At 38.6% G+C, this 25,803-nt stretch overlaps 1 long non-coding RNA gene across 1 annotated transcript; it reads right to left on the bottom strand.

Annotated features, from left to right (window-relative positions):
• Positions 1–2,289: 2,289 nt before the first annotated feature.
• LOC127106860 (uncharacterized) lies at positions 2,290–24,318 on the bottom strand. Its single transcript, XR_007795518.1, has 2 exons — positions 24,070–24,318; positions 2,290–2,369 (listed from the first exon to the last, which is right to left on the bottom strand). It is a non-coding gene; the product is annotated as an uncharacterized LOC127106860 (long non-coding RNA).
• Positions 24,319–25,803: the final 1,485 nt, after the last annotated feature.

The raw sequence follows: 25,803 nt of genomic DNA, 5'->3' as shown, positions 1-25,803 counted from the left end.
GTAGCTCGGGCTTATACCACCACTGAGGGTTGGTAGGTATAGCTGGTGGGTCGCGTGGAGTAATTAGTTTCCTCTCTATCAAAGAGGGATATAGCTCTGCATAGGTCATAGGAATAGGATCAAAGGTGACCCTCTTCCTCTCATAGCTGGTACTAGTCTGATTGTTGTTTCGAGGCTGGTAGGCCTGCTGTTGAGGACGGTTCTATTGTTGTTGATATTGTTGATGTTGTTGTTGCTGGTTATTATTGTGTTGATAGTGCTGATTTTCCCTGAAACATGTGCTATGTGAGCCACCTAATGCTGATTACCGGCGGGACTCACGATCTTCCTCCTTATTGAGGGTCTTCTTGGTTTAACATGGGAGGTCACAGCATGTGCCTCGCCATCTTTCTTGCTTGACGAAGGCTTTGCCAAGATCCTTGAAGGATCGAATGTTCGCGCTGTCCAAGCCCATGTACCATCTCAGGGTAGCACCGGACAGGCTGTCCTGAAAATAATGAATGAGGAGATGATCGTTGTCGGTCTGAGTCGACATCTTCCTCGCATACATAACCAGGTGGCTAAGAGGGCAAGTATTTCCCTTGTACCTTTCAAAGTCAGACACTTTGAACTTTACAGGGATTTTAACATTTGGGACTAGGCAGAGTTCAGCAGCAGACTTGCCAAAGAGGTCCTTTCCTCTGAGAGTTTTGAGTTCCTTGCGGAGCTCAAGAAACTGATCATTCATAGCGTCCATCTTTTCATAAACATCTAGGCCCTCAGACGGCTCAGAGTGGTAGATGGTGTCGTCTACTCTTGGCATAGTATGCACGACAGGAGGTGGAACGGCGAAGACCGGGCTAGATGCCGGCAGAGAAGCAAACATGGGGGCAAGACCCTCAGGAACAAAGTTGGTGGGAAACCCGGTTGGCATAGCAGTTGGTGCAAAGTGGGCGCTGGCCGCATGCACTGTTGAAGAGGCAATCTCGGAGATGACTGTCCTCTGGAGGAGGAGTTGAAGGCGTCGGAGACGACTGGCTCTGGACGGCCATGAAAGACTCCATCAGGGCAGTCAATCTGGCCACTTCCTCCTTGAGTTCACGGTTCTCTTGCTCTAAGTGATCCATCAGTCTTGAAGTGTTGGCTCGAGTGTAGTACCGGTGAGTCAGCTTGTCTTCAAAATAAATGAAGAACACAGAGTTAGACCATTGAACAAGAAGCTTGGAGCAAAACCTATTTATGCACATGATGCATGCAATGCTTGTGCATATGATTTGTTTTTTAATCAGAGGAACTTTAGAGTCCTATTTGCAAATATTTAATCATTTAGACATATATGGAAATATTATGTCAATAATATCTGGAAAATATTTTTACACCAAAGAAGTACAGTCTTGGTAACCAAATACAATACAAGAGAGAAGGAAAATGAGCATCCTATGGATCCCTAGAAACAATCATCTAAAGCTCTGGAGACTGGAAGATAAGCTACACGAAGCCTCTTCACCTCGCTCTCATAGGCTGCCTCCATACCTGCCTTCTCTTTGGCGAGTCGATCGTACTTCCTCTTCAAAAACATGGAAGACTGAGGAAGAAGAGAAGTCAACACATCATCAGGCTCATCGATAACCTGATGCTCAAGAAACTCTATCAATGCATCCTTATTGTCATACCCCGATTTTAGATCCATCTGCATTCATCCACTATGCATCATGCATTCATTTTAATATAAACCCTAATTCACGTCTGAGGTCAATCGTTGACTTTCTGGTCAATTAGTTGACCAAAGTCAACCGTCCATTCCCAAATCCATATTGTCTCGATTTTGATAAACATTGGTCATTATCTAGGCCTTTTCGATCATGGTGCTTTTAATTACAAAATGGATTCTAATTTAAGTTATTTGACTTTTTAATTTTCAATTTGATTTTAATTTCAAATAAAGTCTAATTTCAAATTTCAATTTAATCTTAATTGTTTTTTTACTAATGATTCAAACTTTAATTGATTTTAATTTTCAAATAAATGTTAGAATTGATATCAAATTAATTTTAACAAATTATAGATTAATTTGATTTCAATTGATTTTATTGGTTCTTTGATTTTAAATTGACATTTAGATGAGTCTTAGATTATTTCTAAAATCCATATCCATTTTTATAACCAAATATCCATTTCCATAAACCAAGTTACAACCATTCTTATTCTTTACAATCACTTCAATCAAGTTCAAATTACAGCCAAAAGCTAATTACATGTTCATTTCTAAACCAATACCATTATACAGCCACTACAATTTCTAATCCAAGGTTACAAGGTAACATTACCACATACATTTCATAAACTACATAACCATTACAACCATTTCATCACACTTCAAATTCAATAATCTCATACATTTCTACTATTACACAACATGAGCCAATGCGACAAAGTCCGAAATAGTTCCATTGCATTATATCATCCAAGATTCCATGCAAGCCCCGAACTAAGCAACTCGCATCCAAGCGGTTAACCTGCACCCAAAGTATAAAAAACCAGTGAACCAAACCACTTCATGGGATGTTTAAGAAGGCTAAAAGGTAGAAATTTGTGCATCAATTTCTCTCTCAAATAATAGCATCACATTCGGCCAACCTGCTAATAGTTTTTACTAACATTTACATAATGAGTATCAAGCAGTAATATCCTATTTCACCAGCACCTAGGCAACTTCAGCATAAGTCATAAATCTTAAAAGTATTAACAAATAGCCACGACACATTTCAAGATTCGGTTCAATCAATGCATAACTGATTCTACGGATTTCAAACCTACTGCAATATCCAAAACAAAATAATAAACTGTGAAAGAAAAAACTAACAGAATCAGACAAAACCGAGAGTGTATAAGAACGACAACATCGCTAATCACGACGGGAGCTTCTTCATCCTCACTAGCTCTTGGAAGCACCCGACAACTGAAACAAAAAACCAATAGAAATAACAAACTTTGATGACAACTTTTAAACCTCAAATCTTCATAACCAAAGCTGCGATGATACCATGCCATAACAGCAGTGCAACCAGTACCAACCAAGAATTGAGTAAAATCAAGAACAAGCAATGCACATGGATCATCATGTTGCAAATGGCCTAGAGCAATGATACTGCAGAACCATACCACTGCAAGTTTGCAACGATAATACTCCACACACATGACCAAGAACTAAACCAGTGCATAAATCAAGACTGAAGACATGAAGCATTGTAGAACACGACCTCCTGCACATAAGCTTTGGCAAGGCACAACCTGCATCAAAACCTACCATCAACCATGTCATGGACTTGAATCTGCAACAAACAATAAAAGGCAAATGGTTAACCTGCACGGTATGAACAAACCCAATTGGAATCGAAAAAACCAGAACATGAGCGTGTTCAGCATCAAACTACCCATGAATTTTCACCAATCTTCACTGCGGTAAAAACAAAGTAATTAGCAAGGCGTTAGAATTTCAAAAAAATGTCCCAAAAGAGAATTAAGACAAAATCAAAGAAGAAAGTGTAGGTTTGTGTTACCTTTTCCGAATTTAACAATCAAATAGGGCGACCAAAATCTGACAACCCTAAAGGGATTTCGCAGAAACCCCTTTTGATCTCTAGAGGCCAGTCTAAAACCCTAATTGCTGAATATAAAAGGTGAGGGGGGAGAGGACGAAAGGGGGTCACGGGAGAGAAACCCTAAATCTGGGCAGCCACGAAACAACCATAATTTTCCAAACAAAACCTGATTTTGGTGACGGCATGAAAGAACCTAGTGATGAGAGGAAGATACAAGCTCACCACCGCCGCCGGATCACCGCCAAAGGTGAGCTTTCTTACTGGATCTTCTTTTTAAACCATGGTTTTCGCGTTTAGAGTGAGGTTGGGAGTAGTGTATCGTGAGGTTAGTGTGAGCGATTGAGAGTGACGAGTTTGAGAGAGAGAGGAGCGAGATTGAGAGATGATGAGAGTTGACAAGTGAGATTGAGAGATTGAATGGTAAGGCAGATAAAGCGAGGGTTTTGGGGAAGGATGTTATTTTTCTGTGTTTTCACCGTTTAAGCTTTTCCAAAGACGCGTTCTTAATAACTATCATTGAAATTGTTTTTTCCACTTCCCGACCGTTTACTTTTTCTCTCCTGCATTGATGACCGTCACACCTTGGGACACCTGCCTTCACGTGACCGTTAGCTTTCCTTTTAAAATTTAAAAAATGTTAAGACCAAGATTACAGAAGGAATACTCTCACCTTTCGTAGAACTCTCTCATTTTATTATTATTATTATTATTATTATTATTATTATTATTATTATTATTATTATTATTATTATTATTATTATTATTATTATTATTATTATAAAAAAAAAGGGTTAGTTAAAGTTATCAGTAAGTGGAGCGTTGTCTCATTCTATGCAATATGCTGATTTTTTTTATAATATAAATTATTTATTTTTATAATTTAATTAGGTTAAGTTTTTGTAGATTTGGGTCTAAAAGCCCATTTGATGTTTTACACTTACATGTCCATTACTTACACTCCATTTTAGTGTGCAACCTATTGCAGTTAGTGTTTCTATTATCTTGTGGTTTATTTTAATTATTTAATTAATGAGTAATTAAGTTTTATTATTTGAGTAGTTGATTATGATTTAATTAATTGATTACTTTTTTTTCATAATTATTTAGTGAAGTATTTGATTAGATGATCAATCGATCTCTTGTATTTGATCATTTTAATTGAGAAATCTACCTAGGTCCATTTTCTACATGCAAATAATTATATTTGATTTCACTTAACAATTTCAATTTCAAACTCTTTCTACCATATTTGCAAAATCAATTTCCAAATCCATTTCAAAATGAATACATTTCTTTGGCAACCATTTCACACATCATTTTAACTAATGCTAAGACCCGTCCTTTTTTAAAAAAAACACGAAAGAAGATGACCATTCGAATTTCGCATTTCGGTGGGAACCCTCGAATAATCTGTCCCGAGCTTCAGGTTTTCGATTAACCGTTCATTCTTTTTTCTTCATTCTTAAGACACTCAATAATTAACTTGGACAAAGAAAAGGACCGTTGGAATCAAGCATTCTGGCGTAACCCTCTGAATAGTTGATTCTCATCAAGTGCTCGTTGTCCAAGTAATTTTCTTAAATAATTCCCTTGAAAAAGGACCATTGGAATCTGGCATTCCGGTGGAACCCTGAATTATTAATCTCGGGGCTTATGTCTCGTTCTTAAATATCCGTCTTTCAAACTCAAAAAATACTTGATTCCTACCTAAACACTTTTTCAATAAAGATGGAAATGGAACATGGTGTATACCGTGCACTCCTGAGATTAAGATTCAAGGTGGATGCCTTGCTTATCTTAGCTCTCGCCATCGTCTAAAATTGTCAATGCGGTTTCTTCAAACCCTTTCTCAATCAAACCTAAAAATACTTAATCTTTATTAAAAAAAAATTGTTAATATAACATGGAAATGAAACATGGTGTATACCGTGCACTCCTGAGACTAGGATTCGAGATGGATATCTCGCTCATCCAAGTTCTCGCCATCACTCAAAATACATCCAACCAATCAAACTCTTTCTCGCCGTCGTGCGATTAATCAAAAAACCTTTTTCATAAATGAAAGATATATTGTCTTAAGGTGATGCAAAACAATGTTTCGGCCACGATTGTTGAGTCGAGATTGTAAGACCCCAATTTTGTCCCTAAGATCCCTCATAGCATCATATCATTGCATTGCATAACCTCAAGGATCATTGAGCATCTTGGTCCCTTGCCTTTGAGTGGGACTCCTTGTGAGTGGTTTGAGATCACCAAGCATGCTTGAATTGTATATCATTGCTTTTCTCATTTTATTTACTAACCAAAAGCACAAAAATATGTCACTAACATCTTTTGTTTGTAGCTTGAGCAATCACAAAGTCAAAAGCTTCTAGGAGATCCTCTATGCAATGATATGGCCAAGAGAAGATGAAAGCAAGCATGGTAATGGTTCCCAAGGCTCTCATCCATCAAATAGGCCTCCCTAGCATCTCAATTCATCATTTTGATCAAAACAAGTCAAAGGGGTTGAGGTCTTGTTCTTCAGAGAAACTCTAATTCATCTGTGTACCACAATGCCTTGCTCAGGAAGTAACCTCAGCCCATGGTCAAATACAATCAAGGGAAGTTATTTAATTCATCATTTCATGCATATTTGAACTTATTTGAGTGTCCTCAATTATCAATTCATCAAGATATGAGTTGTGGACTTGAAAAGTTGATCAGTCAAATCATCTGACTATTTTGAAATACACTAAGACCTAACTTTTTATGTGTTGGTCAAATGGAGATGGTTCGAAAATCAAATATGTTCTTAAGGACAATATGAACAACTGTCATGTTCATCAAAATTTGATTTGAAGCATGGAAAACCATCTGCTATTCCAATACATTATAGGTCATTTTGACTGAAACCCTAATTTTGGATCAACTTCCCAAGGACATAACTCATTCATTTTTTATGATTTTGAGGTGGGATCAAATGCATTGGAAATATTGAGATGTCTACTTCAAATGTTATGTTGAACAAAATTTCAAAATCTCAAAGGAAATACATGTGATAATGCAAGACATTATAGGTCCTTTTGGGTCAAAGGCATTAAAAGTAAAAAACGTCCAACTTCAAGTGCCCATAACTTCTTTATCAAAAATCCAAATGATGCAAAATTTAAGTCCATATTGATTTTCTTGAAAATATCTACAACTTTGATGTTGGAGGGTTTTCCATTTGAAGCTTGCATCATCAAAACAGAAGGGCTTGAAAGTTGGCCAATTTTAGAAACCTTGCCTTGGCATGTTTTGCACATCACACTTTAAACTCAAAATTCATAAATTTCCACACCTCAAATGAGTTTTTGTCCAATATAACATTTGTTCCTTATACAAAAACCTTTCCAACCATTACCCATATGCCTATGCTTGGATTTTCTAAATGGTATTTTCGAAGAGGTGAATGATTAGGTTCAATTGTGGAATTCATGTTGAAATCTTGTTGCACAAGCCAATTCAGAGCAAATTACACGTCCAAACCCTTGGCATTTGAACTCAGCTTGCATTTGGCATTGCTTTTGGGCCTTGTGCATGATCATGCAAGCCCATGCAAGTGGTATCCAAATTTATGCACACGGATCATTCCACCCTTTCCTTGCCAATTTCTCTATAAATAGAAGAATTCACTCCCTCCATTTGGACACCGAATTTCAACCTGAAATGCTGCAGAATTAATTCCTCAACCATCACTAAAGAAGCAATTGCATTTTTCTCAAAAATTTTCAGATGTCGAATTCAGCTTCATCTGGTTGTATTCATAGATCTAATGCTTCTAGACCTTCATTACACACTTCATTGAACTTATTTTTAATAAAGCAAGAAAGGTTTCAAGCTCAAATCACCAGAACTCAAACTTGAACTCCAACTGGTATTTTCTTTGATTCTCCTAATCCTTAGACCTATTGGTTGTGACTTTGTGTTGGCTGAAGTCCTCTCAATAGAGGCATCATGTTTATGCTTTTAATTTTTGCAATTCATTGAGTTCATGATGAATACCAGATTTTTCAACTTCTGATTTCTCAAATCATAGAGATCTAGAAGGAAACTGGATGGTATAGAGATGATGTACATCATCTTAGCTTTCAATTGATGTATAGATCGCACGTTTTGGTTGCCTTTTGAAGTTCTGCATTTTGGCCGGAATCTGAAAGCTCATCGGAGAAGACGGTGGCTCCGGTGGCTTCATCATGTCCAGTTTAAATCTGGACCGTTTGATCTTGTTTCCAGATTGAATCGTGTCCTTTGGATCTTATGACTTTCAATAATGCTGGATGCTTCGCTGTTGACTCATGCCTTTCATGCGCGTGCATATCACATCCGTCTGATCAGCCACGTCAATTAATGAGGCTTGATCAGACGCTTGTGGTTTTTTCCATTTTCTGAATTTCTGATTTAATTTCTTTAATTCCAATAATTTTCAAAAATCAATATCTTCTTCATTTTTAATCCAAAAATTATGGGACCAATTGCATTATTTCCCAAATAAATTCTAGTTTCCATTTCTGATTTTTAATATTTTTTATTTTGTCATTTGATATTTTTTGTGAATTTTCTCTTTTCTGGTTATTTTTAATTCATTTTAAATAGTTTTTAATATTAAAAAAATACAAAAATATTTTCCTAACCTATTTGGATGATGATGGATCTATGAAAAATATTCTCATCAATTTTTGAATTGATTTGAGATTTATTTGAGATTTTAGTTCAATTAGGTTATTTTTATTCATTTTTAATTGATTAAAAATAGTTTCTGACTTTTAAATATGCTGAAATTTTTTGTCAAACCTTGTTTGACCTTGTTGAACTTGGGATAAATCACTTGGACCTTTCAAGGTTGATTTGAAGTGATTTTGAAGTTTGAACTTTCCATTTATTTTAATTCAAGTTTATTTTTAATATTAAAAAATGCCAAAAATAGTTTATTCATTTCTTGACTTCCAATCTTCATCTCACTTCTGTTTTTGATTGTTTGACCTTGACTTTCAATGTCATTGGTCAACATATGAGGATTCGTACATGAGGTTTCATTTAATGCACATTAATTTTGCCATTTCCATTTCTCTTATTCATCTCCTTCTTCTTCTTCTTCTTTTTCTTTTTTGATCAATGATTTAAAGGTTGATAAGTTAGCATTGAATACAGGGATTTAACCTTCCTTGATTCAAATCTAATTCATCTTGATCAATTGATCAAGTGAATGACTTTGCATTAAGGATAGGTTGTCTTTTAAATCATGCATAAGGCTTAAACCAATACAAGATCAATTTTCCTCTCCTTTTTGGCATGGCAAGTTGTTGGGACTTGGTTCACTAATTAAGACTCCTAACTTGTGTTTGTTGCCTACATTATTATTGACCGGCCTCAGATAGTTGTGACTTCTACATAAGTCCAATTACGATTGCTTAAGATAGCGCTAAATTTTCCTTATGGCACACTAATTACTAACACTAACTATTGACAATTAACAATTTACTTTATGCAATTTACTTTAATGCAATTTACTATTCTTGCACATATTATTCATTTGCTTTTCTCTTTGCTCACTTGAGCACATGTTTATGTTAATACCATTTGCCTTTTGCTCACTTGAGCACATAATTGTATATATATTATTGTGCTTGTGTTTTGTTTTGATTATTTTGAACCAAAATGCAAAGGGATGGACTTAGTTTCTAGGACTTTCCCTATGCAAAGAAATGGAGAATTGGACTTAGTTTCTAGGACCTTCCTTATGCAAAATTGGAATGAAAGGATCTTAATGATGAAGATGGATTAGAAGAACCAAATCTCTAACTCTCTCTTGTCCATTCTTGTTTTACTCCATGAAACTTTTGATGTGGTTGCTTATTCCAAAGGATGGGAGCTACTTGGATCATCAATATGATCTCAAGAGAGGAACTCCATTGTGGTTTTGTCCCTTTATCCCTTCTCTTTTTGTTTTGCTTAGGACTTAGCCATTCTTCTTCTTCTCTCCACTCTAACCCAACCAAAACTTTTTGTGCAAACATTTAACTATTGTTTTCAAACATTAGAAACTTAAGCCTTATGCTTTTGATTTTCAAACTTTCTTTTCATAACACTTATTTTGAATTGAATCTTTAAGTCAACTTTGACCACTTTTGTATATACTTCCAATTGGTAAATGTAACCCATTCAAATTTATTTTTGTGGTTCCAATGGCCACTTCTTTAATCAAATTTTCCATAACCTTTAGCTATTAGGTTTGAGTTATCCTTGTGGTAGATGTAATACTCACCTATATCCTTAGTGATGGACAATGAGTCTTCCATGATTATTATAGGGTTAACCCCTCACTAGCATGTTGAAGCAATCCTCACATGGTGGATTTGTGGTTTGGTTGAGTTTTCTCCCTTTGATAACAAAAGACCTTAAGGCTTTTGTACCAATCAATTCACCAACTCATTTTGAGATTTTTACCCCGAACTACGAGGTTTTGATCCTAATCTTTTTATAAGATGGTACGTAGGCAATGGGTTTATCCATCCAAACACAAAATGTAAATAACTTGTACATTCTCTTCTCATCTCTTCAATCATGTTTGCACAAACAAAATTTTCACAAGACAACAACCTTCAAAGTGTGAAAAGGGCTCCCTAGGAGTACCTATGATGTTTTGGGTGCCTAACACCTTCCCATTGCATAACCAACCCCCTTGCCCAGATCTCTGTTTCTTTTACTAGTTTTTGTTAAAACTTTTAGGTTTTTGCTCGCTTTCTAACCATTCCTTTGGATAAATAGAAGTGCGGTGGCGACTCGACTTGTATGATTTACATTGGATTTAGTCAATATCACTAATGGTAACGAATACCCCGCTATAGAGATAAGTGACGCTTTTCCGAATGTAGATTTGTAAATCCGTTCGATGTGTGGTATGCGTCCACTCCTTATCTGTTTTGGGTAAAACAATGTTTTCGTCGATTAATACAGTAGAGCTTTCGCTAAAATCGACCAACAAACAAACATTTTTCTACCTAGAACTACGTAAGCCTTGACTTCTCTATTGAGATACGTAGGAGCAGGATTTGAAAATCTTGTCAGGCCCACTAATAAAAAACTTAGGTTTAGTCCTTCGTTAAAAATCCAAAAACATTTCTTCTCTCTTCTATTCTTTCTCTGCCTCATTATAACTTGAGAAGACTAACATAAGCTAACATTCAAAACGAAACTAACTAAACGGTTCCCGTTGAATACAACGGACGTGAGGGGTGTTAATACCTTCCCCTTGCGTAACCGACTCCCGAACCCTGATTTGGTTGCGACGACCAATAATCATTGTCGTTTTGTCTTGGGTTTTATCGATATTTCCCCTTTCCGTTTTAGGAATAAATAAAGTTCGGTGGCGACTCTGTTCAGTCTATCATTGCGAGCGTGCGATCGTGCTTCGCTTAAGGTCGTATCCCCATTTTTCGAGGTACGACAGATGGCGACTCTGCTGGGGACAGGAACATCCCTAAGTGAGTCAACCCTAGTTCAGTTAAGTTTTCGTATGTGTGTTAGCTTTGTTTGTTTATTTTTCTTCCTTTGTTATATGATTTCTTTATCTCTGTTTTATCGCATTTTTATATAAGTATATATATATATATATATATATATATCTATGTGTGGGTGTTGGGATTTTGATATCATGAATAAAGCTCTACACCCGAGCTTTGGAAAAAGAAGAGAGAACACATAAGTTAGAATTGGAAGTTGTGTAGTGTTAGTCCCCAAGGGCCACTCCTTGCGTGTCTAGCATGAAGACTCCCCTAGAGTAGACCTGTTTGTAGATCTCGTTATAAGACAGCTAGCCTGTTGCATGACGTTGATTCATGAAGGGTCCATGACTCTAGGAGCCCCTCTTAGAACCAAGTCCTGCTTTGGTGGTCACGTAATGTTGGACTCCAAGGGCCTCTCCTTGTTGCACCCAACATGAAAACCCCGCTCAGAAGAGACCTTTTGTCACTCTTATCATAAAGCGGCTAGCCTGTTGCATGATGTTGATACGATTATAGTCCATGACTCTGGGAACCTTATCAAAAACGTAGAAGTTATCCTGTGAGTGGGTTTATGGGTAACCAACTTAGAACTATCTATTAAGAAGCCTACCAAATAGGATGTTTTGAGTTACCTTATCCCAAAACCAAATACCATGCATTCATGATCATTTGCATAACATCATGACACTCATACAAAATTTTATTTTTAGGGAATCTTTGAACACGCGGTTGCTAAGCACAAAAAGTTTTGTAATGGGTTCAGAAAGAAGGAAAGCATTACCATTCAAAGCCAAAATGCCAGATACTGCCAACATATCAAGACTTCTGAATGAACTTCCCGCCTACTTCAGGGTTACTTTGCAAGGAAAGTTTGGCCACATTTTAGATCTTCTCTCAGCGGATGTTCAAACACCAGCCATCACCGCTTTAGCTCAGTTCTATGATCCTCCGCTTCGAAGTTTCTTGTTCCAAGACTTTCAGTTGACTCCAACCTTGGAAGAATTCGACCGACTCTTGGTCAGGTACCTGAGGTAGAGATGCTAGCCCTTGTATCCACATCCCCATATCTGATGCATTGGCTAATTGGAAGAAAAGGGAGAATCTCTTTGGTTTTTGGAGGGCTTACCTAGAAGAAGAAGCAGAAAGGTTGTTTGAGATACATCATTGGGATGCATTAGCAAATATGCTAGCCCTTCTCATATATGGGCTAGTATTGTTCCCAACCCATGAAGGTTTTATAGATTCAGCTGCCATAAGTATCTTTTGGGCCGTTTGGAAGGATAAACAAAGTTTGGTTCCTCCACTACTAGCTGACACTTTCCATACTTTGCATACTCGACATCAAAAGAAGAATGGAATGTTGATATGTTGCCTTCCATTGCTCTATAATTGGCTTATCTCGTATATGTTCAAGCCCGATGCTCACATCAGTGAAATGTCCAATGGGGAGTGGGCAAGACCCCTGGTGTCTTTGTCTAGTAAGGATATCATTTGGTACCGACACAAGCTGAATGTTGAAGAAATCATTATCAGTTGTGGTAGTTTCCCAAATGTACCACTAATAGGATCTAAAGGGTGCATCAGCTACAACCCCATGTTAGCTTTGCGGCAGTTTGGATATCCTATGCGTGGGAAGCCCGATGATAAAGAGTTAGAAGAGATGGTTTTGAATGATATGGGAACCAATGATCCTTTTCTCCTCCGTAAGATCATTCGATCCTGGTAAAAGGTGCATACCAAAGGAACAGAAATAGTAAAGAAGAACGATGCAGTAAGGGTTCCTTATCATCAATGGCTCTCGGAGAGGATCAAAATTGTGAAGCTCCCTTTTTCTATAGAGATTCCTCTAAGGTCTACTTCACCAGAACCAGTCCCTGTTTCTCTTGAAGAGGTTGAAGAACTTCGAGCCATGGTAGCTAAACTTGGAAAGGAGAAAGATGATCTGCAATCTGAACTTTACAAAGAAACTGGGAAAAATATGATTCTCAAAAGGAAGTGTAACCAAAGGAAGGAACTTTTGGAGGAGAGTCGTAAGAAGAACAGAATTGAGCAAGATCTCAAGGAAAGAGTCTTAGAGTGCCTAGATCAAGCTGATAGTGGATTAGGTTCACTCCGTGATGAGTTAGCTAAGGCTAAAAGAGATGGACAAGAGTGGAAGCGTTGGTGGGACCTAGCCACTAAGCAAAAGAAGGAGGTAAGGGAGGAGCTTGAAGCCCAAATACAAGAACTGAAGGAGCAACTTCGAAGCTCCGAAGCTGAAGTGGTACGTGAGAGACGTCCTAAGGAACAAGTCCAAAGAACCTCTCAAATATGTCCTAAAGCCTGGGAAGAGAAGTGTGATGAGGTGAATACTAACAAGGAGCTAGCTAGTTATTGGAAGGAACAATATGAGTCTCTGAAGAGCCAAAGCATGGATTGGCTAAATCATAGGAAGCATTTGAATGAGATATTGGATGAGTATGAATGCACCATCAACCTTCTGCAGCCAAGTCTTGATGCTTACCGCACAAAGTTGGCTAACCTCATAGAGTTTTGTAATGTCGTGGCCATAGACTTACCATGGAAGTTAGAAAAGGCTCTAGAGGACATGGATGAAAATAACACTCATCCATCGGCTCGTGACCTTGTTTTGCTTTGCGAACGGATGATGCGAAGGTTCAAAGAAGAATTGAAGGCACACAAAGAGCGAGTTGCTAAGAGGACTCTTTAAGTTGTTTGCTTCGTGTTATTTCCCATTTTTGTATTTGGCTTAATGTTTTGTACCCACTTTGACTGTGTACTTCGTACTTTTTGGCTTCATTGAATGAATGGGTATTGAATTTTTGAATTGGCTTCTGACTATTGTTTTCTGTTCACATTACTTTCAAAGTACGTGCTCAACAACTGCGAAGTTTATAAGAATCCCTAAAAATAAATAAACATAAAATGCATTCATACATTCATGCATTCTCCATATAAATAAATAAAAAACTCATTCCGTTTTCTCTATCATTTGTTACACACTGAGTCCTCAACACCACTACAACACCAGAGCTAGCGCTCGTCGAAGAATGGCGGACCAAGAACAAGAATTGGAGCGAGTAAGCTCAGAACTCGAAGACCTACGAGGAAACATGGGTCAAGTCATGGAGATACTACAGGTCATCAGGGCGAAGTTGGACACCCAAACGACGGTCGTTTCAGAAATCGTCGGTCCCACGATTGAACCCCAACCTGCAAGGACGATACCAACCACTTGGCCAGCCTATGGTTTACCTCTCGGTTTCACACATATAGTTGAAGGCGCCCCTGGTTTTGCACAATCTACTCAGCAAACGGTCCCTCTACCAACCATCAATGAAACTCACCCAGTGGTCCACACGTTCGCACCACCTCTCATTCGTGCACATGTGCAACCTTATTTTGAGGATCAACAACATACTCCGGACTTTTCAGACGAAGATGATGAGAGGCAGGAGGACATAAGAGGGATGAAGGAGAATTTCCAGATTCTTGAGAAAAGGTTAAGGGCTATGGAAGGTGACCATGTTTTTGGTGCTACTGCTAAGGAGATGTGCTTAGTGTCAGGTCTTATGATTCCTACAAAGTTCAAGACCCCAGATTTTGATAGATATGAGGGCCACTCTTGTCCTAAAAGTCACTTTATTATGTACTATCGAAAAATGGCTGCGCATGTAGAGGATGATAAACTTATGATACATTGCTTCCAAGACAGCTTGAGGGGTGCTCCCTCTAAGTGGTACTTAAGCCTTGATCAAAGTAGAATTCATTGTTTCCAAGACTTATCTGATGCTTTCATCCAGCATTATAAGTATAACATGGATATGCCCCCAAATAGGAGGCAATTGCTCAGTATGTCCCAGAAAGATAATGAGTCTTTTAAGGAATATGCACAACGATGGAGGGAAGTGGCCTCGCAAGTCGAACCACCCCTTGCTGAGAAGGAGTTAGCAGATTGGTTCTTGGATACAGTAAAACCTATGTTCTATGAAAGAATGGTGAGTAGTGTATCTACAAGCTTCTCTGACCTGGTCGCCGTGGGCATAAAGGTCGAGCTTGGATTGAAGAATGGAAAAATGATAGCCACCCCTGAAACCTCTGGTAATAATGCCAAAAAGTTCCCTGGAATTTTTAAAAGAAAGAAAGAAGGTGAAACAAATACAGTGTCAACCAGTCAAAGGAGGAGTCATTCATGGAAGAAGGAACATCAATTTGCTCAGCAACAACCAACTTATCTAGTGCAGTATGTTCAACAACCGTATGTGGCAGCTGTCACACCAAATTTCAACCAGTCACAAGCTCCTGTCTATCAACCTATTCAACAAGCACCAGTATACCAGCAAGCGCCCGCGCCACCTGCTTACCAACAGCCAAGGGCACAGGCTCCTCGTCCACAGAATCCTCCAAATCCAAATAGGGTACAAAGAGGTAGACTTCTATTTGCTTCAATCCCTATGACATACACTGAATTGTACCCATCGTTACTACGAAAAGGGTTGGTGACTCCCAGACCTTTGGGTCCTCCACCAAATCCTTTACCTCCATGGAACAATCCAGATGCCCATTGTCCTTTCCATGGGGGTGCCCTGGACATGATTTAGAGGGATGTTATGCTTTGAAGCATATTGTGCGAGACCTGGTTGAGAAGAAGATTCTTTCATTTCGAGATATCGGACCCAACGTAAAAAGTAACCCTCTGTCGGCGCATGGTGATGTTAATGCCATCGAGGATGCTTTTGATGTTTGTATAATCAAAAATGTCGAAGATGTTAAGACCCCGTTGATAGCACTTCATGCAAGATTGGTGGGAGCTAGTTTGATTAATACACGCTACGACAATTGTGAAGAATGTGTCATTCATCCAAGGGGATGTAAAGTGGTACGGAATGCCATTCAGAACTTGATGGATCAAGGTGTTTTAAAAATTTGTGGTCCTACAACAAACGAGGAAGTTTCAGTCATTGAACCTGTTTTCAATTTACCAAAACCGTTTGAGATAACTTATCATAGAAAAGATGTTGTTCATCCATCACCCGTGGTAGTTTGTATGCCTACCCCCTTTCCTTTTGAAAGCACCAAAGCGGTACCCTGGAAGTATGATATAACTGTGGTAGATGGAGTGGTAGATGAAAAACCCAAAGCTGCTGAAAGTAAGAAAGGTTTGGAGAATACTGACACCGACATCACTAACATCGCAGGGACGAGCAGGATGACCCGCAGCGGTTGGATTTATACTCCCAATATTAATATAAACCCTCAAGAACCAACAAGGGAAGCTGCAAATGCAAATCCTACCCCAAAAAACATGGAGGGGCACAGCCGCCTGTGCAAGCAGATGAAGCGAGTGAGTTTCTAAGGATAATAAAGAAATCTGACTACAAGATAGTTGATCAGTTACATCAAACACCACCAAAAATATCTATCTTGTCTTTGCTTCTGAATTCCGAAGCTCATAGGGAGGCTCTACTGAAAGTGCTTGCTCAGGATCATGTTACCCAAGATATAACGGTTGGCCAATTCGATGGGGTGGTCGCCAATATCACAGCCTACAACACTCTATGTTTCAACAATGAAGAGCTACCCAAGGAGGGGAAGAATCACAACCGCGCTTTACATGTATCTATAAGGTGCCAAGAAGATGCTCTGGCCAAAGTTTTAGTTGACACTGGATCGTCCCTCAATGTTCTACCAAAGAGGGCACTTGCTAAATTATCTTACCAAGGTTCGGAATTGAAACCTAGTGCACTTGTGGTAAAAGGGTTTGATGGGTCTCAGAGGACACTAGTTAGGGAGGTAGAGCTACCAATACAGATCAGACCGCATGTATTCCCCATCAATTTACAAGTCATGGACATAAATGCCGCTTACAATTGCCTTTTGGGACGCCCATGGATACATGCTGCTGGGGAAGTAACTTCTACTCTGCATCAAAAGATGAAGTTTGTTGTCGATGACAAGCTCGTCATTGTTTCGGGTGAAGAAGATTTTATCATCAGTCAACTCTCCTCTTTCCGTTATATCGAGGCTGATGAGGATGCCTTAGAGACCTCTTTCCAAGCACTTGAAATATCCAATGCCACACTTGAAGAGGTTAAGGATCCTATTGAGAAAACCAGTTTGTCATTCGCCTCTTTGAATAGTGCGAGATCAGCAGTTGAAAGTGGAGGCCCTGCAGGTTGGGGGCAAGTCATCAATGTCAGTGAGAAAAATGATCGTTTTGGTTTGGGGTACAAGCCTTCTACTAATGGAGGAGCCCTGGTCCCTGCAAAGGACCGTGTGCGGAGCAAACAAGAAGTTTTCCTGAGCACAGGATTTATCCATGGAGATCAAGTTGGTGCAGTGGAAGATGACACTGAAGATGGAGAAACATCAAACCTGATATACCGGTTTGAAGCAACCCTAACAAATTGGGAAGCGGTTGAGATTCCAGAAGTTTTTCCTGTGTCAAAGTAATTGTGTTTTCCTTTGTGTTTTTGAAAATGCTTAGCTCTGCCCAAGGCTAATGGATCATTTGTAGGGCCCCTTTAAATTTCAAAAATCATTATGACAAATAAAGAGCATTTTGTTCAAATTCTTATCGTTCGTTCATTTGTTTTTCTTTCTTTAAAATGGAAATCCTTTCAAAAACTACAAAAGTATTTTTATTCCTTTTGCATTTTTATTTCCATTTTTCTAAAAAAACCATCATTAAAAAGCATGCAGAATAATCAATAAACCAGTTGAATTCGATGACCCCACTACTTCCTATAACTTTGAACTCCCCATCTACCAAGCGGAAGAGGATAATGAGGAAGATTGTGATTTCCCTGAAGAATTGGAAAGGATGCCCGAGCACGAGTCAAAGGCCACTCAGCCGCATCAAGAACCAGTGGAAACAATCAACCTTGGCACTGAGGAAGACAAGAAAGAGGTCAAAGTTGGGACTACGCTTGGGGCAAGCATCAAAGAAAGATTGATCAAGTTGCTACAAGAGTATGTAGATGTATTTGCTTGGTCGTATCAGGATATGCCAGGTTTAGATACTGATATTGTTGTCCACAAGCTACCACTACAGCCAGATTATCCGCCAGTAAAACAGAAACTCCGAAGAGCAAGACCCGACATGGCTCTAAAGATTTGCGACGAGGTGAAACGTCAATTTGATGCTGGATTTCTAGCAGTTGCAAAGTACCCTCAATGGGTAGCCAATATTGTGCCAGTACCCAAAAAGGATGGCAAAGTCAGGATGTGTGTTGATTACAGGGATCTAAACAAAGCAAGTCCAAAGGACGACTTCCCCCTGCCACATATTGACACTTTGGTAGACAACACTGCTAAGTTCGTAGTCTTCTCCTTTATGGACGGCTTCTCGGGTTATAATCAAATTAAGATGGATCCAGAAGACATGTAAAAGACCACATTCATCACCCCTTGGGGAACATTTTGCTACAAGGTAATGCCATTTGGTCTCAAAAATGCTAGGGCAACTTACCAAAGAGCAATGGTCACTCTTTTCCATGACATGATGCATAAGGAAATTGAGGTTTACGTGGATGACATGATAGCGAAATCCCAGAGTGAAGAGGGTCACATAGACCACTTGCAAAAGCTATTTGAGCGTCTTCGGAAATTTCGACTACGGCTGAATCCATCTAAATGCACCTTCGGTGTCCGATCTAGAAAGTTGCTTGGTTTCATTGTTAGTCAACGAGGAATTGAGGTAGATCTGGACAAGGTTAGGGAAATACAAGAAATGCCTGCTCCACGTACAGAGAAAGAAGTTAGAGGATTCCTGGGACGTTTGAACTATATCTCCAGGTTTATATCTCATATGACTGCTACGTGTGAACATATATTCAAGTTGCTCAGAAAAGATCAAGCAGTTGAATGGAACTCTGACTACCAAATGGCTTTTGAGAAAATCGGACAATACCTGCAAGAGCCCCCTATTCTAATTCCACCTGTTCAGGGGAAACCACTCTTTATGTACCTAACTGTGCTTGAAAAGTCAATGGGATGTGTGCTGGGACAACATGACGAAACCGGTCGAAAGGAGCATGCCATCTATTATCTAAGTAAGAGATTTACCGATTGTGAAACCTGATATTCACTCTTGGAGAAAACTTGTTGTGCTTTAGCATGGGCCGCTAATCGTCTAAGACAATACATGATTTGCCACACTACCTTGTTGATCTCAAAAATGGACCCAATAAAGTATATCTTCGAAAAGCCTGCTTTGAATGGAAGAGTCGCCTGTTGGCAGATGTTATTATCTGAGTATGACATCTAATATGTATCTCAGAAAGCCATCAAAGGAAGCGTGTTGTCTGATTACCTGGCGAACCAACCCGTTGAAGACTACCAGCCGTTGAAGTTTGACTTCCCTGATGAAGACATTATGGTAGTAAAAGATTGTGAAATCCCAGGACTTGATGAAGGACCTGAACTCGGATCTCGGTGGAAGCTCATGTTCGATGGTTCATCTAATTACATGGGGCATGGCGTAGGAGCTGTTCTATTGAATCTGAATGGTGGATACACTCCTTTCACAGCAAGGTTGTGTTTTGATTGCACGAATAATATAGCAGAATATGAGGCGTGCGTCCTAGGCATTGAAGCAGCAATTGATCTCCGAATCAAAATCCTCGAAGTATGTGGAGACTCAGCCTTGGTGATATACCAAGTCAAAGGCGAATGGGAAACCCGTGATACCAAGTTGATCCCATATCGTGCCTATGTCATGGAACTAATAAAATACTTTGAAGAAATCACTTTCCGTCATATTCCGAGAACTGAGAATCAAATTGCTGATGCTTTGGCTATGTTGGCTTCAATGTACCAAGTTAGATTCCATAATGAAGCGCCTCTCATTCGGATCGAGCGGAAATTTGAGCCTGCCTACTGCCAGTCGGTTAAAGAGGAAGCCGATGGTAAACCTTGGTTTCACGACATCAAATGCTTTTTGCAAAATCAAGAATATCCAACAGATGCAACAACCCATGACAAGAAGACGTTGAGGAAGTTAGCATCCAAATTCTTCTTAAGCAATGGTGTGTTATACAAGAGAAACCACGACATGATTCTGCTCAGGTGCGTGGATGGACATGAAGCGGACCTGTTGATCAAGGAGATTCATGAAGGATCCTTTGGAACTCACGCCAATGGGCATGCCATGGCCAAGAAGATTTTGAGAGCTGGTTATTACTGGTTGACCATGGAATCTGACTGCTTCAATTATGCTAGAAAATGTCATAAATGCCAAATCTATGCCGACAAGGTACACGTGCCTCCGACCCTACTAAATGTTTTGACGTCACCTTGGCCTTTCTCAATGTGGGGCATCGACATGATTGGCGCCATCGAGCCTAAAGCTTCCAATGGTCACCGCTTCATCCTGGTTGCTATTGATTATTTTACCAAATGGGTAGAAGCCGCCTCTTATGCTAATGTGACAAAACAAGTGGTTGCACGGTTCCTCAAGAAAGAGATCATTTTCCGTTATGGAATTCCAAGCCGGATCATCACAGATAATGGGACGAATCTGAACAATAAGACCATGAAAGAATTATGCGAGAGCTTCAAGATTGAGCACCATAACTCTTCACCATATCGTCCAAAGATGAATGGCGCTGTTGAAGCCGCTAATAAAAACATCAAGAAGATCCTGCAGAAAATGGTAAAAACCTATAAAGATTGGCACGAAATGCTACCCTTTGCACTGCATGGATACCGAACTTCCGTTCACACTTCAACAGAGGCAACCCCGACCCTCGTGCTTAAGAAGATCTTGCCAATACACAAGGACTCACGTGGGAAGTGGACTCCCAATTATGAAGGCCCATATGTTGTGAAGAAAGCCTTCTCCGGAGGTTCCTTGAGTCTCCAACTATGGATGATGAAGAGCTCTCACACCCCGTGAACTCTGATGCAGTTAAAAAATATTACGCCTAATCAAAACCCGCCAAAATCGAAAACCTGAAAGGGCGATTTAGGCAAAAAAGGGTATCCCGGTGGATTGAATAAAAAAGTTAGGGATGAATAAAAAAAATGATAGCTCGCTAAGTTGAAAACCTGAAAAGGCGACTTAGGCAAAAAGGAGCGTCCTGGTGGATTGAAAACCCGAAAGGGCGATCCAGGCAAAAGTTAGGGGCACAAGGCATTAACTGCACCAGTTGTTACTAATTAACACCGAAGAATCTAAGGCGGAAGATCAATCCAGTTACTCCCCTTAGAAGCAAGGTTTTGGGGAGAATCATATCTATTAGGGATGTTAGTGGTCCCTAAATTCAACGTAAACCTTTCCTTTTTGCCATTTTCCAAAAAAAATTGTAACATTCTATGGAGTTACGCCATTTGCGTGCTACCATTCTTGAATAAAATACCAGTTTTCCCAATCATTGTTAATTATGATCTTCTACGCTTTTCTTTGTTATGCCAAGTGTCATTTATTTGTTAATAATGAAATTTTGAAACTTGAATTTTTTTTTCGAAATTTAGTAAAAGGAACAAAGTTACTTTGATATATGTGAAAATCAAAGGAAAATCTTTTGTTTTCCCGAAAGTCTCAAGGTTGCACAAATATTCCTAGATTACCAACAAAAATCTCCATGGAACACAACTTATTAATCCTCTGGAAAGATGAACTTGGTTATTTATAACTGTCAATCATAATAGATTCTCCTTTAGAATCTCTGTAAATAGCCTCTACAACTCCCAGTCCACTCAAGTGTTAGAATTTTCATATCATGATCATTCATATATCATGCATAAAAAAAATCCAAATCATGCATAGCCGAAATGTACTTCGTGCTCATTTTGCATTCACCTAGGTCTTGTTGTTGATCCTATATCCTTTGACCTCTAATTCCAGTTTGTCTTTGGTGCCCTTAAACCAACATCCGGTTTTCGCAGTCATTTTCAAGTCCAATTGTTGTTGAGCTTTATTCAAGTCATATATGAACTTGTTGTTGAGCTTTATTCCATTATTTGGTCATATATGAACCTGTTGTTCAATGCTATTCAAGTCATATATGAACCTGTTGTTGAACTTTATTCCATTATCAGGTCATATATGAACCTGTTGTTCAGTGCTATTCAGGTCATCTATGAACCTGTTGTTGAACTCTATTCAATTATCAGGTCATATATTAACCTGTTGTTCAGTGCTATTCAGGTCATATATGAACCTGTTGTTGAACTTTATTCCATTATCAGGTCATATATGAACCTGTTGTTCAGTGCTATTCAGGTCATCTATGAACCTGTTGTTGAGCTTTATTCCATTATCAGGTCATATATGAATCTGTTCTTTAGTGCTATTCAGGTCATATATGAACCTGTTGTTGAACTTTATTCCATTATCAGGTCATATATGAACCTGTTGTTCAGTGCTATTCAGGTCATATATGAACTTGTTGTTGAACTTTATTCCATTATCAGGTCATATATGAACCTGTTGTTCAGTGCTATTCAGGTCATATATGAACTTGTTGTTGAACTTTATTCCATTGTCAGATCATATATGAACCTGTTGTTGAGCTTTAGTCAGATCATATATGAACCTGTTGTTGAGCTTTATTCAGGTCATATATGAACCTGTTGTTGAACATTGTCAGGTCATATATGAACCTGTTGTTGAGCTTTATTCAGGTCATATATGAACCTGTTTTGAAGAATCTTTCTCTATGCTTGTTTCAGCATTTTCAGGTCATATATGAATCTGTTGTTGAGCTTTATTCCAGTATTACCAAGTTCTTGGTGTTCCACAGCATTGTCAGGTCATATATGAACCTGTTGTTGAGCTTTATTCCAGATTATCAGGTCATATATGAACCTGTTTTGAAGAGTCTTTCTCTATGATTTTTTCAGTGTTATCAGGTCATATATGAACCTGTTGTAGAAATTTTCATATTCGGGTTTAGTAAGTCATATGTGAACTTACTACCGAAATCTCTTGTATTCTAAGTATCGTTTATCAAATTTCACTTTGAGTACTCCCCGGTGTGTGTCTGACTCTCCAGCAGGATTATTTTCCCCGGCGAGTTATTTTTTTTACCATTTGTCTGTCTCCCTGTGGACCATCAGCATTCCCCACAGGTTGGTCTATCTAGTAGCATCTCCTGTTAAGGGTTCACCATATCCCTAGCAGATAAAAATTACAAAAAAGAGAATCTTCCATCAGCGCATATCATATCATATCATGTCATAGGGATTCAGGATCAAAATCCGGGTCTTCTTAGTATTTAACTATCTCCCACTATGATCATATGAAGAGTGTCCTGCTTCATATTCTCTAGTTGAAGATACTTAAAAAGGGGCAACTGTCATACCCCGATTTTAGATCCATCTACATTCATCCACTATGCATCATGCATTCATTTTAATATAAACCCTAATTCACGTCTGAGATCAATCGTTGACTTTCTGGTCAATTAGTTGACCAAAGTCAACCGTCCATTCCCAAATCCATATTGTCTCGATTTTGATAAACATTGGTCATTATCTAGGCCTTTTCGATCATGGTGCTTTTAATTACAAAATGGATTCTAATTTAAGTTATTTGACTTTTTAATTTTCAATTTGATTTTAATTTCAAATTAAGTCTAATTTCAAATTTCAATTTAATCTTAATTGTTTTTTTACTAATGATTCAAACTTTAATTGATTTTAATTTTCAAATAAATGTTAGAATTGATATCAAATTAATTTTAACAAATTATAGATTAATTTGATTTCAATTGGTTTTATTGGTTTTTTTATTTTAAATTGACATTTAGATGAGTCTTGGATTATTTCTAAAATCCATATCCATTTTTATAACCAAATATCTATTTCCATAAACCAAGTTACAACCATTCTTATTCTTTACAATCACTTCAATCAAGTTCAAATTACAGCCAAAACCTAATTACATGTTCATTTCTAAACCAATATCATTATACAACCACCACAATTTCTAATCCAAGGTTACAAGGTAACATTACCACATACATTTCATAAACTACATAACCATTACAACCATTTCATCACACTTCAAATTCAATAATCTCATACATTTCTACTATTACACAACATGAGCCAATGCGATAAAGTCCGAAACAGCTCCATTGCATTTTATCATCCAAGATTCCAAGCAAGCCCCGAACTAAGCAACTCGCATCCAAGCGGTTAACCTGCACCCAAAGTATAAAAAACCAGTGATCCAAACCACTTCATGGGATGTTTAAGAAGGCTAAAAGGTAGAAATTTGTGCATCAATTTCTCTCTCAAATAATAGCATCATATTCGGCCAACCTGCTAACAGTTTTTACTAACATTTGCATAATGAGTATCAAGCAGTAATATCCTATTTCACCAGCACCTAGGGAACTTCAGCATAAGTCATAAATCTTAAAAGTATTAACAAATAGCCACGACACATTTCAAGATTCGGTTCAATCAATGTATAACTGATTCTATGGATTTCAAACCTACTACAATATCCAAAACAGAATAATAAACTGTGAAAGAAAAAACTAACAGAATGAGACAAAACTGAGAGTATATAAGAACGACAACCTCGCTAATCACGACGGGAACTTCTTCATCCTCACTAGCTCTTGGAAGCACCCGATAACTGAAACAAAAAACCAATAGAAATAACAAACTTTGATGACAACTTTTAAGCCTCAAATCTTCATAACCAAAGCTGTGATGATACCATGCCATAACAGCAGTGCAACCAGTACCAACCAAGAATTGAGTAAAATCAAGAACAAGCAATGCACATGGATCATCATGTTGCAAATGGCCTAGAGCAATGATACTGCAGAACCATACCACTGCAAGTTTGCAACGATAATACTCCACACACATGACCAAGAACTAAACCAGTGCATAAATCAAGACTGAACACATGAAGTATTGTAGAACACGGCCTCCTGCACATAAGCTTTGGCAAGGCACAACCTGCATCAAAACCTACCATCAACCATGTCATGGACTTGAATCTGCAACAAACAATAAAAGGCAAATGGTTAAGCTGCACGGTATGAACAAAGCCAATTGGAATCGAAAAAACCAGAACAGACACAATACATATCAGAAGCGTTAAACCAGTGGCCATGCTACTTTTCACCTCATGAGTGTGTTAAGCATCAAACTACCCATGAATTTTCACCAATCTTCACTGCGGTAAAAACAAAGCAATTAGCAAGGCGTTAGAATTTCAAAAAAATGTCCCAAAAGAGAATTAAGACAAAATCAAAGAAGAAAGTGTAGGTTTGTGTTACCTTTTCCGAATTTAACAATCAAATAGGGCGACCAAAATCTGACAACCCTAAAGGGATTTCGCAGAAACCCCTTTTGATCTCCAGAGGCCAGTCTAAAACCCTAATTGCTGAATATAAAAGGTGAGGGGGGAGAGGACGAAAGGGGATCACGGGAGAAAAACCCTAAATCTGGGCGGCCACGAAACAACCCTAATTTTCCAAACAAAACTTGATTTTGGTGACGGCGTGAAAGAACCTAGCGAGGAGAGGAAGATACAAGCTCACCACCGCCGCCGAATCACCGCCAAAGGTGAGCTTTCTTACTGGATCTTCTTTTGAAACCATGGTTTTCGTGTTTAGAGTGAGGTTGGGAGTAGTGTATCGTGAGGTTAGTGTGAGCGATTGAGAGTGACGAGTTTGAGAGAGAGAGGAGGGAGATTGAGAGATGATGAGAGTTGACGAGTGAGG

The sequence above is a fragment of the Lathyrus oleraceus genome, chromosome 7 (assembly GCF_024323335.1).
Source record: "Lathyrus oleraceus cultivar Zhongwan6 chromosome 7, CAAS_Psat_ZW6_1.0, whole genome shotgun sequence".
Classification (NCBI taxonomy): domain Eukaryota; kingdom Viridiplantae; phylum Streptophyta; class Magnoliopsida; order Fabales; family Fabaceae; genus Lathyrus; species Lathyrus oleraceus.
This window is presented reverse-complemented; position numbering and strand designations above follow the sequence as displayed.